Below are 26,995 nucleotides of genomic sequence, written 5' to 3'. Positions count from 1 at the left end.
CCTAACCAAAGATGTAAAAGAACTATTTAATGAGAACTATAAAAAGTTAAAGAAAGAAATTGCAGAAGACACTAGGAAATGGAAAGACCTCCCATGCTCCTGGATAGGCCGACTTAATATAGTAAAGATGGTAATACTTCCAAAACTAATATACAAATTCAACGCAATTCCTATTAAAATCCCAATGACGTACATCACTGAAATACAGAAAACAGTCCAAAAATTCATATGGAACAACAAAAGACCTAGAATAGCCAAAACAATTCTAGGGGATAAAGACAATATGGGAGGGCTATCCATGCCGAACTTCAAACTCTACTACAGAGCTATAATAACAAAGACAGCATGGTACTGGCACAAAAACAGACCCGAAGACCAATGGAACAGAATAGAAGATCCAGAAATAAATCCACAGGCCTACAGCCAGCTGATATTCGACAAAGGAGCCAAAGACATACAATGGAAGAAACACAGCCTCTTCAACCGTTGGTGCTGGGAAAACTGGGCAGCCACATGCAGAAAACTAAAAGTGGACCCCAGCCTATCACCATGCACCAACATCAACTCAAAATGGATTAAAGACCTTAACATTAAACCTGAATCTCTGAAACTACTGCAGGACAGAGTAGGAGAGACACTTGAACTAATAGGCACAGGAAGGAACTTCCTGAACAGAGTCCCAGGGTCACAACAAATTGGAGAGAGACTCGACAAATGGGACTACCTTAAAATAAAAAGCTTCTGCACAGATAAAGCTATCGCAACCAAGCTAGAAAGACAACCAACTAATTGGGAAAAAATATTTACCAGCAATATATCAGACAAGGGGTTAACATCCTGTATATACAGGGAACTCAAGAAACTAATCCCTCCCAAACCCAACACACCAATTACTAAATGGGCAAGGGAACTAAAGAGGGACTTCTCAAATGAAGAAATAAAAATGGCAAAGAAACACATGAGGAAATGTTCATCATCCCTGGTGGTGAAGGAAATGCAAATAAAGACAACCCTGAGATACCACCTTACCCCAGTCAGAATGTCCCACATCCACAAATCAGCCAACGACAAATGCTGGAGGGGATGTGGAGAACGAGGAACGCTATTACACTGCTGGTGGGAATGTACACTCATACAACCACTTTGGAAAGCAGTCTGGAGGGTCCTTAGAAAGCTAAAGATTGACCTCCCTTACGACCCAGTCATACCACTTCTAGGCATCTACCCTGAACAACAGGAACCAATATACAAGGACACGTGCACCTCCATGTTTATTGCAGCACTGTTCGCAATAGCTAGGATATGGAAACAACCTAGATGCCCCACCACAGATGAATGGATCCAAAAATTGTGGTATCTATACACAATGGAATATTATGCAGCCATTAGAAATGACAAAATAATGGCATTTGCAGGGAAATGGATGGAGCTAGAAGGAATCATGTTGAGCGAGGTAAGCCAAGAACGAAGAGACAAACAGTACATGGTCTCCCTGATAAGTGGATGATGAATCCAAAATGTTAGGTGATATGACAAAACTAACAGGACTTAAGAAACAAAGAACTCCCACTCATCTGGTTGAACCACTACTAAATATCCCCATGCTGCTGATCACATATATGGTATATAACATATGAGCACCGTTATATATTACAGACTGTGATAGACAATTTGCTCCAGGAAAGTTAGAATGAACTTGTGACTTTAAATGAGCATCATTATTGAATTTCCGGAAATTAAGTAATCACTTAATCACGATCAAAAAAAAAAAAAAAAAGAACCTTGGGGAAGGGAGGGAGGGAGGGGATGGTAGGGGGAAAACAATGGAGGGGGTAACAATGTTCAAGAGGAAGTGGAAGTGTACTCATTACCTCACTCATGTAACTGTAACCCTCTGTATAGTATCTCTACAATAAAAAAAATTAAAAAAAAAAAAAATAAAAGCTATGTCCTCAGAAGAGAAGTGGTGAACCATGACTTAGGTACATATTCACCCTAGACACAATCACTAAGAGTGGGTTAAGATACATAAGTTTTCAGAATGTCAAGGGTCCTACCAAACGGGTCATCCTATAACCCTTTTCAAAATTAGGCTTTAGAAGAGTTCTGCCTTTGTATGAAGATTGCAGCTCTAAATTAGATTATTTTCAATAGTCATTCAGTGAATGTTACTGGATAAAGTATACAAATGAAGTCATATTTATTTTAGAGAAAATTCTGATATCATCAGCAGGGGTAGTTAATATGACTCAAAGTCAGGACCATGAAGAGTCTGCTCTCCAGAGATCTCAGTATTTAACCAAGAACCTCCAATTCTCAATCAATCTAGATACCAATGAGAGAACAAGATGTTGGATGAATCCTTGTTTCTTCCTCAGGGTAACCTGGAATGATGCACCTCAGAGTGACTGGAAGGGGAAAGAAGCTGGGATACTGGGCACAGTGGGTAGTGAACAAGGCTATCATAGGATTTTGACTAGACTCTCAGGAACCACCCAAGGACACCTTTCATTACCTTGAGGACTTATATCTTTGTGTTTATCCAGCTCTAGGTCATTTTTCTTCCCATAATTAGCTTAACATTAAGTGTACATTTTTTTCTGTTCCCTCAATGAATGGAGTTCTTTTAAAATTCTCGTTCATTTTTCTGGATCACTTACAGCCTTCTATGAAGTCCCTGTTATACAGGTCTCAGTACTTTGAGTAGATGACTACCTGGAGCATCCACAGCCAACCATCTTTGCCTCACTTGTATATGGATCTGAGCAAAACCCAGCCAAAACTTTTTTTTTTTTTTTTGGGTCCGGTCGTGGGGCCTGAACTCTGGGCCTGGGCACTGTCCCTCAGCTCTTCAGCTCAAGGCTAGTGCTCTACCACTTGAGCCATAGCGCCACTTCCGGCTTTTTTTCTTTTTGCTTATGTGGTGCTGAGGAATCGAACCCAGGCCTCAGGCATGCAAGGCAAGCGATCTACCACTGAGCCACCTTCCCAGCCCCCCAGCCAAAACTTTATATGTGCATTCTAACTTAAATATTTGTTACCAAAAGTTTGATGTGGAGACTTCATCTGATGTGGTGGAAGTTGGTTGGGCTCATGGTCTATGCCAGAACTCAAAATGGAAGGTACACAAAAGAAAAGTTTGGTAAGGGGCCAGCTGAGGAGAGGAGGGCAGTGCCAAAGTCTTCATGCAATAGGCAAACCTGGCAAGCCCCTTGGGACAGGAGTGAGAATCCCAGAGCAGGGTATGTGCTACCCATCAGTCCACCACCAGCACAAAATGGCACCTGCAGCTTGGGCCAAGGTGCACACGTGTTTCTTGCAGGGCTGACTGTTGATACAGGGACCTGTCAGAGCAGTCAGTGGCCTAATGTAATAGTCTTGTCCTATGTAGATGATACAATTACTTGTGGACTAGAAGAATTGGTAGTAAAACATTGTTAGATGAACTAGTAAAAATTCTTCAGGATGTGTGTGAATGTGTGTGCCCTAAGAAGAAAAGAAATTGAAAAGTAGTTCAGAGAGAAATTCAATGACAAGTGTGGGACCTGAGTGCACAGCAAAATAGATCCATTACTATCACAATAAATAGGTGAAACGGAAGGGTTTCCTTCACTTATTTTTACCAACCCTTACATTTCCCATTGTGTTCAAAATAATAAGAACAGAAATGTATGTGTTGATGCTTAATGTTTTACAACAGCTAGTTTATAAATGACAGTGTAGTCCTAGGGTCTCTTCTGTGTGCTGTCCCTGAACTCTCTGGAAAGGAGGACAATACTATTGAAAGTCAACTTATGTCACTTTTAAGTTTGTCACTTAAATTCCAGAGGAATATTGACTAATTTAAATGAGCAGACTTTCTGTTTTGTGGTCTTTAGGCTTGAACTCAGGGGACAGGTGCTGTCCTTGAGCTGCTTTTGCTCAAGGGTAGCACTCTACCACTTGAGCCACAGCACCACTTCTGGCTTTTCCTGTGTATGAGAACCTGAGGAATAGAACCCAGTTCCTCATTCATGCAATGCAAGCACTGTACCACTTAGCTACCTTCCCTGTCCTATAAGCAGACTTTTTATGTTAAATGAAGAAAGAATAGGGACTGGGAAGGTGACTCAGTGGAGGAGCACTTGCCTTGCATGCCTGAGGCCCTGGGTTCGATTCCTCAGCACCACATAAGCAAAATGGAAAAAGCCAGAAGTGGCGCTGTGGCTCAAGTGGTAGAGCGCTAGCTTTGAGCTGAAGAGCTGAGGGACAACGCCCAGGCCCCGAGTTCAGTCCCCACGACCGCCCCCCCAAAAAAAGAAGAAGACAAAGAAAGAATAGGTTGGTAGGCAGTATCCACTTTCCATGTGCAAGTCCCAAATTTCAACCCCCCAAAGTGAAAGGAAGAAAGTAGAAAATGGAATGACAAGAAGTATTCAGTTACAACTACAAAAAAAAAAAAAAAATAGAAGAACAAAGGCAATGAGCAAGTAATTAGGTTTTTGTTTGGGATTGTTTCTTTTTTCTTTCAGTTGTTAGCTGTGGGGTTTAAACTTAGGGAAGGCCTGGCATATTCCCTCTGCTTTTCACTAAAGGCTGGCATGCTACGACTTCCAGCCAGAATGTCACTTCTAGTTTTCTGGCATTTAATTGGTGATAAGTCACAATGAATTTTCTGCTGATGTGGTGCTGAGGCATAGAAACCAGTGCTTCATGTATGCAAGGCAAGCACTCCACCACTGAGCCACACTCCCAGCCCTGCCTCCTTTCTTAAAACAGTGTGGTTGGGGCTGGCACTGTGGCTTAGTGATAAAGTGCTTGCCTAGCATGCATGGAGCACTAAGTTTGAAATCTCAGTACCTAATAAACAACAACAGCCCCCAAATACCCTTAGAAGCACTGGTGCTGTAACTCAAATGGTAGAGTGGTAGCCTTCAGCATAATGATATTCAGGGACAGTTCTCAAGCCCTGAGTTCTAGCCTCAGGAATGTCAAACAAGAACAACAACAACACGATGAAATGGTAGATGAAAACAAGAAACCCAATGTCAGCAAGTTTCATTGATAAACACAACACACAACACACTCACACATAGATACACACACACACACAAATACACATTTATTAAACCATATTCACCTCTTTTTCCCTGTCTGCTCACCCTCCCTGCTCCAACTGCTACCTACATCCACTGGAGAACTTATTCTATGTTTCTGTTGTTTGTGCATTCATAAAAAATTATTGTGAAGATTATATATATACATATATATGAGTGAAAATTGCATAAGCCAGTATGCATTTTTGCACAATTCCACCCAGTTATTATACCTGACATTTATTTCCCTATATCACATTAAAATGTACCAATGTAAGGTATTGATCTCATTGTCTGGGTGCTATCCCTTACCATTTTACCTTAAGGCTCTATCACCATTTCTACTTGTAGATTTTTAGGTGATTAATTGTAGATAAGTGTTTCATTGACTTTTCTGAAAGGACTGGATGAAAACTCAATCCTCAGATCCTAGGTTTACCACCATGAGAAACTTGTGTCCAGCACATTTAAATAGTATTACATGCACTATGTTGTTTGTGGTGTTTAGTAGTGGACTTTTGTTTGTTTTTGTGCTGGTCCTGGGCTTGAATTAATGGTCCCAGAGCTGTCCCAGAGCTCTTCAGATCAAGGTGAGCACCCTACCACTTGAGCGACAGCACCACTTTCTTTTTCCTGTGATTAATTGGGGATAAGAGTGTCACTGACTTCCCTGCCCAAGCTGGCTTTGAACTGTGATCTTCAGATCTCAGCCTCCAGACTAGCTACAATTGCAGGCGTGATCCATCAGCATCCGGTTGTACTTCAAAATAATGTATTTACCTATTTTGGAATACAAAATGGGGCTGGGAAGGTGGTTCAGTGGTAAGGTGCTTGCCTTGCATGCATGAGGCTCTGGGTTCGATTCCTCAGGACCACATAAGTAAAAAGAAAAAAGCCAGAAGTGGTGCTGTGGCTCAAGTGGTAGAGCGCTAGCCTTGAGCTGAAGAGCTGAGGGACAGCACCCAGGCCCAGAGTTCACGCACCATGACCGGACTGCAAAAAAAAAAAAAAAAAAAAGATGAGGATCACTATTTACCTGTATTTGACCTATCGAATATCTAAGCACAATCTTACTTCTGTCTCTTTGTGTCTCTCATTCCATGGATTTCTGTAACCATTTTCTAGCTAGTTTGTGCACTTCAATTTTTTTTAACATATTTCTAATCATTTCATTACATTTCTGTGCTGCTACCATGTCTTAATTTTGTTTTGGTACAATTATCAAAAGGGAGCTGGAGCAAGGAATAGTAGTGGTGGTAGAGAGAGGTTTATCCTCCTGAAAACTAAGTTTCAGCCTCTGGAAAGGTGAGAAAAAACAAATTCTTCACATCAGGAACACCTGTGTTTCATTATAACTCACTCAGCAGAACTACAAAATGGGCTAAGAGTGAATCAATCCAAGTGGCTTATCACAGTGGTTAATTAAACATAAAGTAAGCACTGAAATCCTTTTGGGGTTACTAATCAAAATCCAAATGCTTATGACTCTTGTTTTTATCAGCAAAGAAAGTGGAAGTGCAGGCACGGCTCAAGTGGTAGAGTGCTAGCCTTGAACTGAAGGGCTGAGGGACAAGCTCAAACCCAGAGTTCAAACCCCATGAGCGACAGTAAATAAATAAGTGAACAAAAATTAAAAAAAATAAATACCAAACAAAACAAGATTAAGTGCATACAATGAAAACTTTGTATACTGAAAAGATCTATCAACGAAGAAGCAAAAGCATGGTAGGAGAAAATATTTGCCTATGTCTTTAAATAGATTCCTAACAAATCTGAATTAGAAAATATAAAGAAAATCCTACAAGTAAAACCCCCACAAAAAAATTTAATTTAAAATGGGAAAAATATTGAAGAGACTTTTCTAAAAAGGACATACGCAAATAGCTGATAAAAATGTAAAAGTAGTATCAATAATCAGGAGACAAATTCAAATCAAAATTACAATAAAGTATCTATTTTATACATGTTAGTGTGGCCGTAGTTTTAAACAAAACAACAAAAATCCTTCCAAAGTCTAAGAAAAGCTAGGAAAGATGTGACAACAATGTGAACCTTGGAGCATTTCTCTCAGGTATGTAAAACTATCAGAGATGGGACAATGAGTCCTAAAAAGAACTGAATATAGAATTACATAGAAATATCATCTAGTACTACTACACTTGTACATACCTTTGGGAAAAACAGAGATTTCTATAATTACCGTGAAATACAGCCTAAGAGTCAAGAAAGACAAATACCAAAAAGCAGTCCAAGAGTATTTACAGAGATTAATTGAAGTACTTATAACACACTCACTCCTATACAACAGTCAAAGTTATGTTTGACCACACTATTTCAGCAAATCCATTATAACTTCATTAGGATAGTCTAAGGTTATGTATGAGGCTGTGATGGCTGACCAGATTCTAGCCAACCTTTACCTTCCATGAGAAGTTACCTCCTAGGTGTCATTGAATCACATAAAAAGTGAGGCAACTTTGTCCTTGAATTAAAAAATGAGAAACAAACTAAAGCAAAACTGTACTTAACTTAAGGCAAGATTTGATAATCGGATAAATCTCCAAGCCAATCTTTAGCTTCTTCAGAAACATGTTCCTGAAGCTGAATCTTTTTTTTTTCTGTTCTTAAATTTTATACACAGTTAGGTTCATAAAATGGAATGTCAAACAGTGAGAAATAAAAGAATCTCATCAGAGATCCTTTCTTCTTTCTTGCTATTGACCATGAGTAAAGATTCTGGAACCATGGCTTGGAGAGAAGCCAAATGAGAGAGTCAGAAAAGAACCTGTGTGATTTTACCCTAGAAGTTCCTGCTCAGAACATGATAGGTGGGCTGGAAAAGCATAAAGCCTTCTTATGGGAAAAGAAACATTCCTGAATCAAGTAGAGCTTTAAAGTATCCTCTAAAGACAAATCCACAGAAGAGTCAAGTCTTAAGTGTTACTAAACAATATTAACAGAAAATACACCCCAAAATGTAGGTGGTATTTCAATATTGTGATTTGCATTTTTTTATGGCTAGGGATGTTGAACATTTCTTCATTTGTCTATTGGCCATCCTTTCCTCTTCAGAGAATTTTCTCTTTAAGACTTTAGCCCACCTATTTATTAGGCCGTTGTTTCTTTGAGGATGTGTTGTTGGGGGATTTCATTTTGTCTTCCAGGTATATTTTAGATTTATAGAAGTTCCTCAAAAGACTACACATAGAGCTCTCCTGTGATGCAGCAATCCCACTTTTGGGCATTTACCCAAATGATCACATACAAGAATATCCTAAAGCTACCAGAATGACTACATTTATTGCAACATTATTTATCATAGCTAATATATGGAACTAATCCTGATGCACCTCAGTAGATGAATGGATCAAGAAAATGTGTCACACAATTGAATTCTATGCCTCCATCAGTAAGAATGAAATTGCCCCATTTATTAGGAAATGGAAAAACTTGGAAAAAATTATATTGAGTGAAGTAAGCCAGGCCCAAAGATACATAGGTCCCATAGTTTCCCTTATAATAACTGGTATATGTGTGAGACAAGCAGAAACGGTAAGATAAGTTGATGTTAGGGGAAATAAAACTGAAGATAAGGACACCAATGTTTTTTCTTGCTGCCTATTGTTGCTAATATATATATAAGATGATTTCTTTGTTGCTTTGTATGTTTCTACCATGGTATAATCCTTGTTTTCACTGTATTTGATATTGATATAATTTGTGGAGGGGAAGGGAAAAATTGTTTAAATAGAGATATAGGTGTACTCATTCCAACAATGAAAAGTACAAGATGTTATGTTGTAAAATGAATTTTACAAGTTTGGTGGGGGGTGTGGGAGATGGGAGGGCAGGGATGGTAAGAGGAAACAAAGGAGGAGGCAACAATGCTAGATAGGAAGTGTACTCATTACTTTGCTCCTGTAATTGTAACCCTTGGGTTTGGTATTTTCACAACAACAACAAAAAAAAAGTAAAAAAATGGCTTTTACAAGAAGTATACTCTTTATCTATTTAGAAAAGGATGCAGAGGCTGTAACATTTAATAAAGTGATTTAAAAAAATCAGTAATATTAAGTAAGGAGGTCAGGCCTGGCTGGTGCCATATTGGCCACAAGGTAGATGGTTGGGTCTGCCATCTTGTATTCATGCTCGGGGAAGGAAATGACAACATTCATCACCTGCCTCCCAGATGATGGATGTGCCTGGATCCCTGGAAGCAGGGGTGAGCATTTGGCTGATAAGTTACTCAATCTGTTATTCCACTACTTGGGACTGGGAGTTTCCTATGGACCTGCCCCCTGCTCCGGCCCTATTTAGATTGGACCATCAGTGGCACCAGACACCATGCCACATGTCTCTGTGATCCTGTCCTGTGTCCTGTCTCCTGGCTTGTCTCTGGTAATCATGGTGTCCCAATTCCCAATTCAGTGCTGTATTGGTTTGTTGGTATTGTTTTTATTCTTTTTTTTTTTCCCTTTCTGGCCTGTTGCCAAGCTGTCTATGTGTATTTGTGGACAGCAATACTTTGTTACAACGGGCTGCTTGCAGACTGCTACCGGTGTAATAAAGATTCCAGTATTCCATCTTCCAAAATATGGCTTCTGTGCTCACTTCGGCAGCACATTGGCTGAAATTGGAACGATACAGAGAAGATTAGCATGGTCCCTGTTTAAGAATGACACGCAAATTCGTGAAACATTCCATATTTTTACAAAATAGTGTTCTAAACGTACCAAGAGCCTAATTACATCATTTATACAATAAAAAAATGTGACTTCTGGGAAAATTCACCTTACAACAAATATACTGTCTTCATTTACATAAACACAAAGTTGGACCTAAAGTTAGAATTTCTAGAGCCAAGATAGATCCCTCTGTATAGTTACATATTTAAACGTAGCCTGGATGCATTTAGAAAAAATGTCTGTGTTACATCAGAAAGTGCTTAATTAGTAAACCAAGACCAAGACTCCAGATCCTATATAAGCCAGTCATTCTAGATAAGTCCAGAGCTGTTTGCTTCCATGAAGAGCTCTACTTTCACACTTTCAGGAACAAATGTTTTTGTGACAATATGAGGTCTTCACCTCAGAAACTGCTTTAACATACTTGATATTTTCTCTTTTTTTATTTTTATTTTTTATTTTTATTTTTTATTTTATTTTGGGTCCGGTCATGGGGCCTGAACTCTGGGCCTGGGCGTTGTCCCTTTGCTCTTCAGCTCAAGGCTAGCGCTCTACCACTTGAGCCACAGCGCCACTTCCGGCTTTTTTCTTTTTGCTTATGTGGTGCTGAGGAATCAAACCCAGGGCCTCAGGCATGCAAGGCAAGCGCTCTACCACTGAGCCACCTTCCCAGCCCTATTTTCTCTTTTTTTAAAGCAACACTATCACTCTACCACTTGTGCCACATCTTGATTTTTGGTGGTTAAGTAGAGATATTTCTACTGTCTTTTCTGCCAGAGCTGGCTTCAAAGGAGATTCTCTCATCTTGGCCTCCATAAAAGCTAGGAATCAAAGCATGAGCCCTGTGGGCTTTTCTGAAGAAATCTTCTCTCTCTGGGAACAAGAGGTTTCATTGAGTACTTCACCTCAGGCTTCCTGTGCCTTCAACAATTTCAGTATTTGTTTTTATTGTTCAAAGAGAATCCTTAAATCCTGGCCACGATTCCATTTACAAGACAAGGAGAGTGGACTTCACATTGCCAGATTTAGCTAGGTTGCTAGCTTAACTCCTTCCCTCACACTGTTCACCCTTCTGGTGGTCTATACAGGCCTAGTACAAAAATGGACGGATTGGGAGGCACTTGTGCCCTTGGCCTTCCTACTTGTGGCACACACACACACACAGAGGCATATACCAGGCATTTGGAAATAGCTCATTCTCCCATGTTTACACACTGGATGCTTTCTGAGAAGGGATGGTTCACAGAGTGGAGTCCTTCTACCTAGGCCTGTCATATAGCTGAAAGTAAAAGGTGGGAACCAAAATACCTCATTCATTCAACATAGGTCTGATGATAACATTTAATTATTGCTTTAATCATTTTTATTACTATCACTTGGCTAATACTTTTGGTTGAGCTCAAAATTTAAGGGACTTACTGCTCACTTAATGTAAGACCAGCAATTAAAAATGAGCCAGTTACATTCCCTCAAGTGTGGAATCTTAGCTACTCAGGAAGCTAAATTAGAACGGTAATATTTGTAGGCCATCCTGTGCAAAACCTTCATGAAAATGGTATCTTAATCAATAAAAGGGTAGATCTGGTGATATGTGCCTATCTTGTTTGCTCCATGTGACATGTAATTATAAAAATTAGTCTAGAAATGCCCAGGCAGAGAAGCAAGACTGTAAGGTGAAAATTGAGTGGTACAAAAGGGCATCTGGCATGGAAGGTAAAGGAAGACTTACAAATTTTCCCCCTGAATTCAACCTGAGGACTGCTAATATGACCTGTGCAAACAATACATTCTTCTAAATACTTAGTAGAAGAATTTGGATGTGGTTTACAGAATGATAGGTAAACAGTCCTTTACCAAGTGATTGCAAAAGGACTTTTGCATATGTCTATATGATGTTATAAATTTTATGTCCTATTCTGTGGAAACCATGATTCCTGCTAGAATCAAGTAGTTTAGATCTACTGATCTAACAGGGCACTGGTGCTACACATCTGAATTCTTAGTTGCTCAAGAGTATGAGTTTTAAGGATACAATTGAAAGGCAAAGTAGGTAGAAAATGCTGTGAAGGTGTTAGCGCCAATTATCACCATATTTCCCACAAGTAGTGCTGTGAATCAAGTTGATAGACTATCATTACCTTTGTTCATTTATTTAAAAAGCTCAGGGACAGTACCCAGGCCTGAGTAGAAAAACTCCAAAGCCAGGGAAGATATTTTTTTTAAATGGGCTCTTTGTCCCTTGTGCAGAAAAGTTATCATTCCTGTTTAAGCCTAATGTACTCCATAGGGTATAGTCATTGTCCCTCAATTGAAGTTGATATTGAAATGTCTTATAAGCCAGGGTAATGATAGATTGTCACGAATATTTGGGTATCTTTTGTCATGTGAATGGACGACCATATACCTTTATGTTTCTGACTAGTTCATAGGTCCTTGCAGAGGTTCAAGTTACTGTGTAGGACAATGTGGTCCATGTCTGTATGGAGTGGAATGAGACCTTCAATGAAAGATCTCAACATATAAAATGTGGCCAAATATTTCAGTATACTTGAAACAGTATCATAAGAAATGAAGGAGGCAAATAGTGTTGATTTAAGATCCTAGAATACCAATATATCTGAACGAGAAGACTGTGGTCTTGTACTAGGTGCACATAGATGCAGGAGAAATACTCTTTTCAGTCTGATCTGTCAGATGTATTTAAGCATTTTTGTTGTTTTTCCCTTTCTGATTGCACTTTATTTCAAGGCCACTCCAAGGGGTGAGTGACAGGATATTCAGTTTCAGCTCATTCTACAAGCTCCTATGTCCTGAGAAGAGAAGTGGTGAACCATGACTTGGGTACATATTCACCCTAGACCCAATCACTAAGAGTGGGTTAAGTTATATAATTTTTCAGAATGTCAAGGGTCCTACCACAACTTTCATCCTGTAGTAATTTCCAAAGTTAGGCCTTAGAAGAGTTCAGCTTTTGTATGAAGATTTCAGCTCTAAATTAGATTATTTTCAACAGCCATCTATTGAATGTTACTGGATAAAGTGTACAAATAAAATCATATTTATGTTATAGAAAATTGTGTTATCATCATCAGGGTCAGTTAATATGACCCAAAGTCATGACCCTGAAGAGTCTGCTCTCCAGAGATCTAAGTATTTATCCAAGAACCTCCAGTTCCCAAGCAATCTTGACCCCAATGAGAGAGCAGGATGTCAGGTGAACCTTTTTTCTTCCTCAGGTTAACCTGGAATGATGCACCTCAGAGTGACTGGAAGGGACAGAAGCTGGGATACTGAGCACAGTGGATACTGAACAAGGCTATCATAGGATTTTCACTAGACCCTCAGGGACCACCCAAGACTCCCTTGCATTACCTTGAACACTTATATCTTTATGATTCTCAAATTCTAGGTCATTTTTCCTCCCAGAATTAGGTTAACATTAAGTGTACATTTTTTTGTTCCATCAATGAATATTGAATTTCTTTTAAATTTTATTCTTTAAGTTTTCTGGATCACTTACACCCTTGTATGAAGTTCTTGTTATAGAAGTCTCAGTACTTTGAGTACATGACTACCTGGAGCATCCACAGTCAACCATCTTTTGCCTCACTTGTATATGAAGTCTGAGCAAATCCCAGCCAAAACATTCTAACTTAAATATTTCTTACAAAAAGTTTGATGTGGAGACTTTATCTGGTGTGGTGGAAGTTGGTTGGGCTCATGGTCTAGGCTAGAACTCAAAATGGAAGGTACAGAAAAAGAAAAGTTTGGTAAGGAACCAGCTGAGGAGAGGAGGGCAGTGCCAAAGTCTTCATGCAAGAGACCAGTCTGGCAAGCCCCTTGGGACAGGAGTGAGAAGCCCAGAGCAGGGCCTGTGCTACCCATCAGTCCATCACCAGCACAGCATGGCACCTGCAGCATGGGCCAAGTTGTGCATATGTTTCTTACAGGGCTGACTGTGGACACAGGGACCTGTAAAACATGTCAGTGGCCTAATGTAATAGTCTTGTCGTATGTAGATGATACAATTGCTTGTGGACAAGAAGCATTCGTAGTAAAACAATTGTTAGGTGTACTCGTATAAATTCTTCAGGACGTATGTGTTTGTGTGTGTCCTAAGAAGAAAACAAATTGAAAAGTAGTTCAGAGAGAACTCAAATGACAAGAATGTGGGACTTGAGTGCACAGCAAGATAGATCCATTACAATCACAACAAATAAGTGAAAAGGAATGGTTTTCTTCACTTATTTTTACCTACCCTTACAAATCCCATTGTGTTCAAAATAATAAGGGCAGAAATGTATCTGTTGATGCTTACTGTTGTACGACAGCTAGTTTATAAGTGACAGCAGAGGCATAAGGTCTGTTCTGTGAGTGTCCCCTGCAATCACTGGAAAGACAGTACTATTGGAAGTGAACTAAAGCCACTTATTGCAGAGGAAGCATTTACTAATTTCAATGAGCAGACTTTTTGTTTTGCTTGTCCTCGGGCTCGATCTCAGGGCCCAGGTGCTGTCCCTGAGCTGCTTTTGCTCAAGGGTAGCACTCTACCACTTGAGCCACAGCACCACTTCTGGCTTTTTCTGGGTATGTGAACCTGAGGTATAGAACCCAGCTCCTCATTCATGTGATGCAAGCACTGTACCACTTAGCCACCTTCCCTGTCCTATAAGCTGACTTTTTATGTTAAAAGAAGAAAGAATGTGTTGGTATGTACTATCCACCTTCCATGTGCAATTCCCAAGGTTCAGTCCCCCAAAGTGAAAGGAAGAAAGTAGAAAATGGGATGACATGAAGTATTCAGTTACAACTACAAAGAAAAATAGAAGAACAAAGGCAATGAACAAGTAATTAGGTTTTTGTTTGTTTGGGACCATTTGTTTTTTCTTTCAATTGTTGTGTGAGAACTTTAAACTCAGAGAGGGCCTGACATGTTCCCTAAGCTTTTCACTAAAGGCTGGCATGCTACCACTTCCAGCCACAACGGCACTTCTAGTCTTTTGGCATTTAATTGGTGATATGTCACAATGAATTTTCAGCTGATGTGCTGCTGAGGAATGAAAACCAGTGCCTCATGAATGTAAGGGAAACACACTACCACTGAGCCACACTCCCAGCCCTGCCCCCTTTCTTAAAATAGTGTGGTTGGGGCTGGCAATATGGCTTAGTGATAAAGTGCTTGCCTAGCATACATGGAACACTGGGTTTGATTTCTCAGTATCTAATAAACAACAACAACCACCAAACACCCCTAGAGGTGGTGCTGTAGCTCAAGTGGGAGAGTGGAGGTCTTCAGCATAACAAAATTCAGGAACAGTTCTTAAGCCCTGAGTTTAAGCCCCAGGAATATCAAACAACATCATCATCAACAACAACAAATGAGTAAATGAAGACAAAAAAACCAATGTCAGCAAGTTTCATTGATAAACATAACACACACACACACACACACACACACACACACACACACACACCCCTACACAAACACACTTTTTAAAAACCATATTCACCTCCTTTACCCTGTCTGCTCACCCTCCCTGTTCCAACTGCTACCTACATCCACAGGAGAACTTATTCTATGTTTCTGTTGTTTTTTCATTCTTAAAAATTTTTTCTGAAGATTTTATATACACACACACACACACAGGTATCGATATATATATATATATATATATATATATATATATATATATATATATATATATATGGGTGAAAATTACATGAGCCAGTATGCATTTTTGCACAATTCCACCCACTTACTAAAACTGGCATTTATTTCCATATATCACATTAAAAGTACCAATATTAGGTATTGATCTCATTGTCTGGGTGGTATCTCTGACCATTTTATCTTAAGGCTCTTTCACTCTTTCTACTCCTGTATTTTTAGGTGATTAATTGTAGATAAGAGTTTCATTTACTTTTCTGAAAGGGCTGGATGAAAGCTCAATCCTCAGATCTCAGGTTTACCACCATGAGACACTTGTGTCCAGCACCTTTAAATATTATTACATGTACTATGTTATTTGTGGTAGTTAGTAATGAATTTTTTGTTTGTTTTTGTGCTGGTCCTGAGCTTGAACTAAAGGTCCTAAGTGGTCCCAGAGCTCTTCAGTTCAAGGTGAGCACTCTACCACTTGAGCCACAGCACCATTTCTGCTTGTCTGGTGATTAACTGAGATCTGTGTCTCACAGACTTCCCTGCCCAGGCTGGCTTTGAACTGTGATCCTCAGAGCTCAGCCTCAAGAGTAGCTAGGATTGTAGGCATGATGGATCAACATCCAGTTATACTTCAAAATACTGTATTTACCTATTTGTGGAATACAAAATGATGAGGATCACTTTTTACCTGTATTTTACCTATTGAATATCTAAGCACAATCCTACATCTATCTGTTAGTGTCTCTCAATTTATGGATTCCTGTAACCATCTTCTAGCTAGCTTCTGCACTTTATTTTTAACATATTTCCAATATTTTACATTACTTTTTTTTACTGCTACTATGTCTTAATTGTGTTTTTGTACAACTATCAAAAGGGAGCTGGAGAAAGGAATAGTAGTGGTGGAAGGGAGATGTTCATCCTCCTGAGAACTCACTTTCACCCTCTAGGAAAGTAAGAAAACACATCAGGGACTCTGGTGTTTCATTATAACTAACTCAACAGAACAAAAAAATGGGCTAAGAGTGAATCAATCATAAGAGGCTCATCACTAGTGATTAATTAAAGATAAAGTAAGCACTGAAGTCCTTTTGGTTACTAATCCAAAACCAAATGCTTATGACTCTTGTCTTTATCACAAGAAAGTGCAAGTGTAGCTATGGTTCAAGTGGTAGAGCATTGTTAGCCTTGAGAAGAAATGATTCAGGAAAGTGTTGCTAGGCACCAGTGTCTCAGGCCTCTAATCCTACCTTCTCTGCAGACTGAGATCTGAGGATCATGTTTCAAAGCAAGACTGGGCAAGAAAAGATTAGGAGACTCTTATCTGCAATAAACAACTCAGAAAACCCGAAGTGGTGAGGCTCCTCAAGTGGTAGAGCAGTAGCGTTGAGCTGAAGAGCTCATGGACAGTGCCCAGGCCCAGAGTTCAAGACCCAAGCCCAATTAAAAAACGTAAAGTGCCTACTCTCTGAGTTCAAGCTGTAAGACTTGTTGTAACCTGTTTGGTTTCTCTGATGCAAAATGAGTTATCTTCCAGGTGAGACTTCCCACATTTATTACATTCCTAAGGTTTCTCAGGTGTGTGAATCCTCATAGGTGAATGGAGGTGTGAATTCAGGGTGAAGGACTTACCCATTTCTTACATGCATAAGGTTTCTCTCATGTGTGTTCTCTGATGCAAAGTAAGCTTTCATTTCAATCTGAAGGGACTTCCACATTTGTTACATTCATAAGGTTTCTCTCCAGTGTGAATTCTCTTATGTGTGTTGCAATCTGAATTCCAGGAGAAGGACTTTCAACATTTGTTACATTCATAAGGTTTCTCACTTGTGTGAATTCTATTATGGCTGCAAAGCTGTGACCTCTGCTTGAAGGATTTTCCACATTTGTTGAAATCATAAGGTTTCTCTTCTCTATATGTTCTCTGATGAAATGCAAGTTGTACCTTCCAGTTGAAAGACTTTCTACTTTCCTGATAGTCGTATGTTCATTCTCTGATGAACATGAAGGTTTGACTTAATGGTGGAAAGACTTTCCACATTTGTTACATTCATAATTTTGGTCTCCTGTGTGCTCTTTGATGCAAAGTGAGTTCTACATTTCTTGCATTCATAAGGTTTCGGGCTGGGAACGTGGCTCAGTAGTAGAGGGCTTGCCTTGAATGCATGAGGCCCTGGGTTCAATTCCTCTGCACCACATAAGCAAAAAGAAAAAAGCCGGAAGTGGCACTTTGGCTCAAGTGGTAGAGCACTAGCCTTGAGCTGAAGAGCTGAGGGACAGCACCCAGGCCCAGAGTTCAGGCCCCACGACCAGACCCAAAAAAAACAAATAAATAAAAATAAAATAAAATAAAAAATAAGGTTTCTCTTCTGTGTGAATTATGTGGTGCGTGCTGAGAACTGACTTGTACATCGAAATTTTCTTACATTCCTCATATTTATAGGGTTTCTCTACTGTGGGCTCTTGTGGAGGGAAAATCAGTTCTGTTTTCTCAGACATAGATTTTGGACACTGCTGATGCTCATCAAGCTTCTCCTGTGGATACATCCTCTGAGGTTTTCTTAGGTGTATGTCCTTATTGAAAGATTTTGCAAATCCAGTACAAATATAAAGATTCTCTCCTGTGTACATGTTTTTATGTGAACTGACTGTAGGTATTTTTTTTTTTGGCTCCAGTCATGGGGGCCTGAACTCTAGGCCTGGGTACTGTCCCTCAGTTCTTCAGCTCAAGGCTAGTGCTCTACCACTTGAGCCATAGTGACATTTCTGGCTTTTTTCTTTTTGCTAATGTGCTGCTGAGGAATTACACCCAGGGCCTCAGGCATGCAAGGCAAGCACTCTACCACTGAGCCACCTTCCCAGACCTACTGTAGGTCTTAAGTGGAATGATTTTGCACATACAGTACATTCAGGTGTTTTCCTCCCTCCCTGAAATATTTCTTGGGCAAGGACAGTAGAATTATCACACTCTTCTCTATATTCATTATGTTTACTGGAGTGTCCTCCAATACTGTCTAAAGAATATGGTCTCTTATTGTACTACCTTCCGTTCTCTACCATATTCAAATGTTGCAGCTCATTTGGATTCTCATAATTTTGGATAAAAATGCTCAAAATATCTGTGGGGTTCTTCAACTTCAGTAGACACCCTGGGCATGCATCTCATCAGGTTCATTGAAATCCTTAGTCCTCATCCTTCAGGGTTCCCATTAGTCCTAGTCAGCTCTGCCTTATATTTTGAGCTCAAAATAAAAGTTGTTCCTAATCACACTCTTCCCTCAACTGTATCAGTAGTTGTGACTATTTCACACAGAGATTTATCCTGGAAAGACTTAATCACAGCATCTATTTTTTTGCACCTCTAAAATGATTCATAGGAAAAAAAATACAAAAACTTAATTGATATCCAAAAACTCTTCATTATAAAGATAACACATTATGTTTTTAAATTTAAGATTTTAAAATAGCAAAGTAGGAATTTATGAGAATTATATGCCTTTCTCTCTAAGGTATTATGAAAGTAATAATGATATTTTACGATGGAAAATAATATTTTTCTGTGTTTAAGTTTTTCTTTCTTAGTCAATTCACACTTCTAAAAATGCAGATTATGGGTATTTTCAGGAAAGGTTATTAATTAATAACACATCTCCCTCTAAAACTGTTACAAGAAATTTATCCTGCTTCAAGACAATAAGAAAGATGTCAACATGAAACTACACATGAAAATTATAAATGTGTAGGTAATATAAAGGAATGTATAGAACATATATTTAATGTAATCTGTCTAAAATGATTTGTGAAGGGAAAACACAGCACAATATTCATGATTCATAAAGCATGAAGATTCAATATATAAATAGGTATAATCAAAACAAAATATGTGGATTAGTAATATGCATTAATTAGTACTGTACTTGCCTGGCAAATATGAGGACCAATGTTCAAAGAATACCAACAAAAAATTAAAAAGTGTAATTGATTCAGATTTTCAATGGAATTATTCCATTGAAAAGTAACTATATTATATAAGGTCATAGGCTAGTATTGTGAGAATATTGTAAACTCTTAGAGTACCTAGTAATAATGCAATGCAGTACCTCCAGTAACTTAACTACCTATGTCTGCCATAAGAAAAATGAGACTGTTTGGGAAATTTACTTTCTTGCAGTTCTATAGTATAGCAACAATTATGATGCATGTTTTACATATTTAGAAGTTCTGTGCTTCATCCTAAGGATGGTCTTTATTCTGTACACAAAATTTGTAGTAACTTCTTTTTTTTTTTAGATTTTATTTATTTATTTTTTATTGTGAAATACTGTACAGAGGGGTTACAATTACATGGGCAAGATAATGAGCATTTCTTATCAAGCATTGTAGCCTACTCCTTAGTTTCCCCTTCCCATCACTGCCCATTCCCCCGACCCTCCTACCCAATCCTCCCCCGCCACCAAAGTTGTAAAGGTTGTTTTTCGACATAATGACTTGTATATCTCATTGTTGCAATGGGTCCACCGGCATCCCTATTTAAACGATTTGCTTGGGGTTACTTCTTTATTAAAGAAACAGTCAAACTACAAGATTAGGTTACAGCTACTGTATAAGAGCATTTTTTTTCTTTTTGCTTTTCATCAGTCAAGGGGCTTGATCTTTGGGCCTGGGCTCTGTCCCTTATCTCTTCAGCTCAAGGCTAGTGCTCTACCACTTGCCACAGCACCACTTCCAGCTTGTTCTGTTTATGTGGTGCTGAGCAATCGAATCCAGGGCCTCATGCATGAAAGGCAAGCACTCTACCACTGAGCCACCTTCCCAGCCCCTCTATTAGCATTTTCAAAGGAGTATATTAGGCCTTACATATTTGTTTGTTTCACAGATTCAACAAACCATAGAACCAAAATACTTGACAAAGTATGGCACCTATAGTAAACATGGAGTCTTTGAAAAAACTGGCATTATCATGAACCATGCAGTATAACAACTATTTAGTAGGATTTAAAATGTAATAGGGATCAGAGGTGATTTGCAGTGTATAGAAGATTGCCTGAAATTATATTACAGGTGATTTGCACTGTATAGAATGCTGTCTGTAGGTTACATGAAAGCAAACTAAGAAAGAAGAATCAGATGAGAAATAATAAATAGCAAACATAATAAATAGCAAAGTAATTACTAAAATGAAATCATATTTATATTATAATCTAAAAATACTAAATATATCAGGTAATTTCTGATTTAAACTGAAGAAAATATACTCAAAAAACTCAATAAGCCATCCAAAGAAATATACATTAATTATTAAGAAATCAAAATAAATCAATAATGATACCTGAAGCAAAAAGCAATAATGAAAAGTAAAATACTGATAATATGAGAGGAAATAAACATCAGCACAAATTGCATTACCACAGATACAGAGCATTGATAATAACAGGTATATCATCAATCTATATAATAAAAATTTTATTTTGAAAAGTAGTGTACAAAGGTATGGTTAAAAGGCCAAAGAATGTTAATTTCTTTAATCTATAATTATGATTGTAGAATTAATACTCCTCTTTTTTTTTTGTCAGTCGTGGGGCTTGTACTCAGGGTTTTTTTTTAAATTTAATTTTATTTTATTTGTGAACATACTGTACAGAGGAGTTACAATTACATGGGCAGGATAATGCGTACATTTCTTACCAAGCATTGCAGCCTCCTCCTTTGTTTACCCTTCACATCCCTTCCTAGCATCCCCCCTCCCCCCCAATCCCAATCCTTCTTCTTCCCCCCTTCCCCCCCCACCCGCACGGACTTTGTAAAGCAACAAAGAGACAATCTTATAAATGCATTAGAAACACATGCGTGAAAGAAAAAAACATTAAAATACATATCTAAGGGTTCATTTTCCGGACATCACATTATCTGACCTTTTCCGCTTGACTCATATATATGCTAGATATTACAAATAAGAGAAACCATGGGACCTATGTTTCTTTGGGCCTGGCTTACTTCACTTAATATAATTTTTTCCAAGTTTTTCGATTTCCTAACAAATGGGGCAATGTCATTCTTTCTGATGGAGGCATAGAATTCCATTGTGTATATATACCACATTTTCTTGATCCATTCATCTACTGAGGGGCATCTGGGTTGGTTCCATATCTTAGCTATGGTAAATAATGCTGCAATAAACATAGTTGTGCTGGTAGCTTTAGTGTGGTCTTGTTTGTAAACATTTGGGTAAATGGCCAAAAGTGGGATTGCTGGGTCATAGGGGAGTTCTATGTGAAGTCTTTTGAGGAACCTCCATACTGCTTTCCAAAGTGGTTGAACAAGTTTACATTCCCACCAACAATGAAGTAAGGTTCCTTTCTGTCCACATTCCCTCCAGCATCTGTTGTTGTTAGAGTTCTTGATTTTTGCCGTTCTAACTGGAGTGAGGTGATATCTCAATGTTGTTTTGATTTGCATTTCTTTTATGGTAGGGATGTTGAACATTTCTTCATGTGTCTATTGGCCATCCTTCTTTCTTCTTCAGAGAAGTTTCTCTTTAAGTCTTTCGCCCACTTGTTTATTGGGCAGTTGTTTCTTTGAGGATTTGTTGTTGGGGGGTTTAATTTTTTGAGTTCCAAATATATTTTAGATATGAGACGCTTGTCCGTTGTATGGCTAGTAAAGATCGTCTCCCAATCCGTGTGCTTTCTATTGATCTTGCTAGCTATGTCATTTGCCCTGCAGAAGCTCTGCAACTTTATGCAATCCTATTTGTCCAACCTTTCTTTGATTTGTTGTGTTTCCGGGTCTCTATTCAGAAAATTTCGTCCTGAGCCAAGGAGACCTAGGGTTTCTCCTATTCCATCCTGTAATGTTTTCAGAGTGTGTGCTTTGTGTTCAAGGTCTTTGATCCATTTGGAGTTGATTCTGGTGCAGGATCATATATAAGGATCTAGCTTTAGTTTTCTACATGTAGTTAACCAATTTTGCCAGCACCATTTACTGAAGAGGTTGTCTTTCTTCCATTCTATTGTTTTAGCTCCCTTATCGAAGATTAGATGGCTATAGGTCTGTAGGTTCATTTCTGGGTTTTCAATTCTATTCCATTGGTCCTGAGGTCTGTTCTTATGCCAATACCAAGCTGTTTTGATTACTATGGCTTTATAGTAGAGTTTGAAATTTGGTATTGATATTCCTCCAGCAGTGTTCTTTCTATTGAGGAGTGTTTTTGCTATTCGGGGTCTTTTATTGTTCCATATGAATTTTTGGATTGCCTCTTCTATTTCCTTGAAGAATGAGGATGGAATTTTGATAGGTATTGCGTTGAATTTGTAGATAGCCTTGGGAAGTATTGCCATTTTCATGATGTTAATCTTGCCAATCCAGGAACATGTATTCCTCAACTCTTGATATCAAGGTGAGTGCTCTACCACTTGAGCCACACTGCCACTTCCAGTTTTCTAGTGCTTTATTGGAGATAAGAGTCTCATGGACATTCTTGCCCGTGCTGGCTTTGAACTGTGATCCTCATATCTCAGCCTCCTGAGTAGCTAGGATTACAGGTGTGAGTTACCGGGGCCTGGCATCTAATACTCCTCTTAATGACTGAACAACCAGATAAACGGTCATCACACACACACATGTGGAAGGCATTATCTTTATCTAAGTGCTGTTTATAAAAAACTATGCTGTTATATTTACCAAGACAGACACACTGAGAATAGATCTGAAGACAAATTGTCTAGAAATTTGAAGTACCTGGTTTCAGATGCCCCCTTACAGACCACCAGAGACCATGATCAATGCAAACAGCAAAGAGTCGTTTATTGCAAGCTTGAGCTTGGTCCTCCGTGCACTCAGTAACTGGTAATGCTCAGAGGCCCCAAGCACAAAATTAGTACAACTTTTATAGTATTAAACAAGTTCACAAGTTCAGGGCGTTTCCACACAAGCAAGTTCAGGGGGGTTTCCACACAAGCAAGTTCATAAGTTCAGGGGGTTTAAGTACACCCTGACTGTACTTCCCTTTTTCTGATGGAACACCTGGGCAACTGTTCTGTTCCTTAAGGTTGGGCAGGGTTGGTGGCAATCTGCGGTTTTTCTGAGAACTACTTTTTCCTTTGGCAGCACAGCTCTCTTTGGTGGTTACTCTGAGCGCAGCACAGTTCAAGGGGCTTGATCTTAAAATAGAGTTACTTTAGCTCTTCAGAAATCAGTATGAGAAAGAAATCTATGTTATAAACACAATAAAATCCAACAATATGTTTCTAATAATCTATCAGTCAAACAAACAGATGGAAACTAGAATGGATCTGTAACAAATGTATGCTATCACTATGATTTATAGAATATTAAAGGGAGCCACACTCTTAATTCAGTTGTGAAATAATACAAGTGCTTTCAATTATGTATGGTGTATTCACATGTATATCTTCTGGAGGGTGTGGCAGAGCCACAGAATTTGAGGGATATAGGCAGATGAAAATATAGTATACAACTCAAGAGTAGAGATAGGAGGGAGGGATTGGGAGAGAGTGAAGGAATGGAAGACACTGTATAAAAATAAAAGTATTAATCTCTGTATGCATTACCTCCATAATAACATTAAATTACATTAATAATAAAATAATACCTCCAGCATAAACCATTTGCTTGGTGATCAAAATCTACCATAGTTAGAAGAACAGTTTCAATTATTAGACATATAATGCAACACTTAAATGGAAAGATAAACTATTTCAGTTTAGGTTGACTATTAATTCTACATAAACCAATAACAATAATCTGTTTCATTGTAGTATTCAATTAAGTGTTAATGTTAAATGTTGAGGTAAGAAAAAACAAGACAAGCACTTCTGGATCAAGACTGTCATTTAACCTTAACTATTAAGGAGGAAACTGAGGTCTGGAAGCCAGCCTAGATAGAAAATTCAAATTAAGCAGCTAATGAACAGGTTAGAGGTAAGACTCAAGTGATAGTGCCAACAGTGAGTGAGGAAGCTGACTGACTGTGAGACCTGGAGTTCAAGCTCCAATAGTAGCTCTAGAAAGCTATGGTGGAGTTTGAGTTATGTGTATTACATGTGTTTCTAAATTAGAAACCTAATGGTTGTGAAAACTGGCAAGTCTTCATCTCAGACATAAAGAGAAAAGAAAATGAGTGGAGGAGAGAGAGAAGGGAAGCCAAAAGTCAGGGAAAAGGTGGAAGAAGAGGAGACAAGAGAGTAGTGGAGAGAAGGGAAAAAGAGGAAAAGGGAAAGGAGGAGGAGAAGACAGGAGAGGAAGAAAGCCTTCTGGCATTAGATTTGACAGTAAATCTTAAATAAGACACCAAAAGTGACTCATGCAAGAAAGAGGCAAACAAACAAGTGCCAGGCTCTGGGGGCTCACACCTGGAATCCTAACTACTCAGGAGAGTCAGATCTGAGGACCATGGTTCAAAGCCAGCCTGGGCAGGAAAACCTGTGAAATCTTATCTCCAATGAAGCACCAGAAAGCCAGAAGTGGTGCAGTGGCCCAAGTGGTAGAGTGCTAGGCTTGAACTGATGGGCTGAGGCACAAGCTCAGACCCAGACTTCAAGCCACATGACTGACAATAAATAAATTAATGAATAAGGGCTGGGAAGGTGGCTCAATGGTAGAGTGCTTGCCTCGAATGCATCAGGCCCTGGGTTCCATTACTCAGCACCACATAAGCAGAAAAAGTCAGAAGTGGGTGCTGTGGCTTAAGTGGTAGAGTGCTAGCCTTGAGCTGAATAGCTGAGGGATAGCACCCAGGCCCAGAGTTCAGGCCCCAGAACTAACCAAAAAAAACAAAACAAAACAAAGCCAAGAAAAAAAATAATAAGTAAAAATTAAAAAATAAATACAAAACCAAAAAAGAAAAAAAACAAACAAGATTAAGTGCACACAAACATAATCTTGTATAATGAAAAGAACTATCAAGGAAGAAGCAAAAGCATGGTAGGGGAAAATATTTACATATGTCTTTAAATAGATTTCTAACAAATCTGAATGAGAAAATATAAAGAAAATCCTACAAGTAACCCCCACACAACAAAATCTAATTTTAAAATAGGAAAAAGATTGAAGAGACTTTTCTAAAAAGGACATACACAAATAGCTGATTAAAATATAAAAGTAGAATCAATCATCATGAGAATAATTCAAATCAAAATTACAATAAAATAACTATTTTACACATGTTAGTATGGCCATAGTTTAAAAAAAAAAACAGCAAAAATCCTTCCAAACTCCAACAAAAGCTAGGAAAGTTGTGACAACAATGTGAACCTTGATGCATTTCTCTCAAGTATGTAAAAGTATCAAAGATGACGCAAAGTGTCCTAAAAAGAACTTAATATAGAATAACATTGAAATATGGTCCAGCACTTCTACACTTGTACATACCTTAGAGAAAAACAGAGATTTCTATAAATACCATCAAAAATACAGCCTAAGTTTCAAGAAAGACAAATACCACAAAGCAGTCCTAGAGTATTTACAGAGACAATTGAAGTACTTATAACACACTCAGTCCTGTACAACAATCAAAGTTATGTTTGCACACACCATTTCAGCAAATCTAGTAAAACTTCATTAGGATAGTCTAATGTGTATGAGGATGTGATGTCTGACCAGTTTCTAGCCAACCTTTACCTTCCATGAGAAGTTACCTCCTAGGTGTCATTGAATCACATAACAAGTGGGACCACTTTGTCCTCACATTAAAAAATGAGAAACAAACTAAAGCAAATCTGCTCTTAACTGAGAAGGCAAGTTTTGATAATCTGCTAAATCTCTAAGCCATCTTTAGCTTTTTTAGAAACATGTTCCTGAAGCTGAATCTTTTTTTTTTTTAATGTTCTTCAATCTTGTAAACACTTAGATTCATAAAATGGAATGTCAATCAGTGAGAAGTAAAAGAATCTCATCAGAGATCCTGCCATTCTTTCTTGCTGTTGACAATGAATAAAGATTCTGGAACCATGGCTTGGAGAGAAGCCAAATGAGAGTCAGAAAGAACCTGTGTGATTTTACCCTAGAAGTTCCTGCTCAGAACATGATGATAGGTGGGCTGGAAAAGCATAAAGCCTTCTTTTGGGAGAAGAAACATTCCTAAATCAAGTAGAACATTAAAGTATCCAGTAATGACAAATCCACAGAAGACTAAACTTATGTGTTACTAAACAATATTAACAGAAAATACACACCAAAATGTAGATCCATAAAATCTAAATGAAACAACTTATATAGGGATGTGCTTTTGCTTATACTTGTTGGTTGATGACACAGGAAATTCTTTTATCCTCGTTCTGTTTTTTTTTTCCCCCATTTACCCACAATGGTAATTGTTAATATAAAGTATATGAACTTTACAGTGACATTTTCAAAAAGTAAAATTTTATTCTGTTTACTTCAGTGAGGTTGTTTTTGATAGGAAACACAATATGAATCTTTTAAAAGAAGTGTTTGCACATTAGTACTGGGGTTTTCTACATCATAAGAATATTTTCTTTCTTTGAAAAATTAAAGTGCAACTGGGAAGGTGGCTCAGTGGTAGATGATTGTCTTGCATGCCAGAGGCCCTGGGT

At 38.4% G+C, this 26,995-nt stretch overlaps 1 non-coding gene across 1 annotated transcript; it reads left to right on the top strand.

Annotated features, from left to right (window-relative positions):
- Positions 1-9,678: 9,678 nt before the first annotated feature.
- LOC138838654 (U6 spliceosomal RNA) lies at positions 9,679-9,785 on the top strand. Its single transcript, XR_011375699.1, has one exon. It is a non-coding gene; the product is annotated as a U6 spliceosomal RNA (small nuclear RNA).
- The last annotated feature ends 17,210 nt before the right edge of the window (positions 9,786-26,995 follow it).

Source organism: Dipodomys merriami, unplaced genomic scaffold (genome assembly GCF_024711535.1).
Source record: "Dipodomys merriami isolate MVZ:Mamm:240054 unplaced genomic scaffold, mDipMer1.0.p SCAF_286, whole genome shotgun sequence".
Classification (NCBI taxonomy): Eukaryota; Metazoa; Chordata; class Mammalia; order Rodentia; family Heteromyidae; genus Dipodomys; species Dipodomys merriami.
The sequence above is the reverse complement of the archived record's forward strand: the minus strand, read 5'-3'. Positions and strand labels throughout refer to the sequence as shown.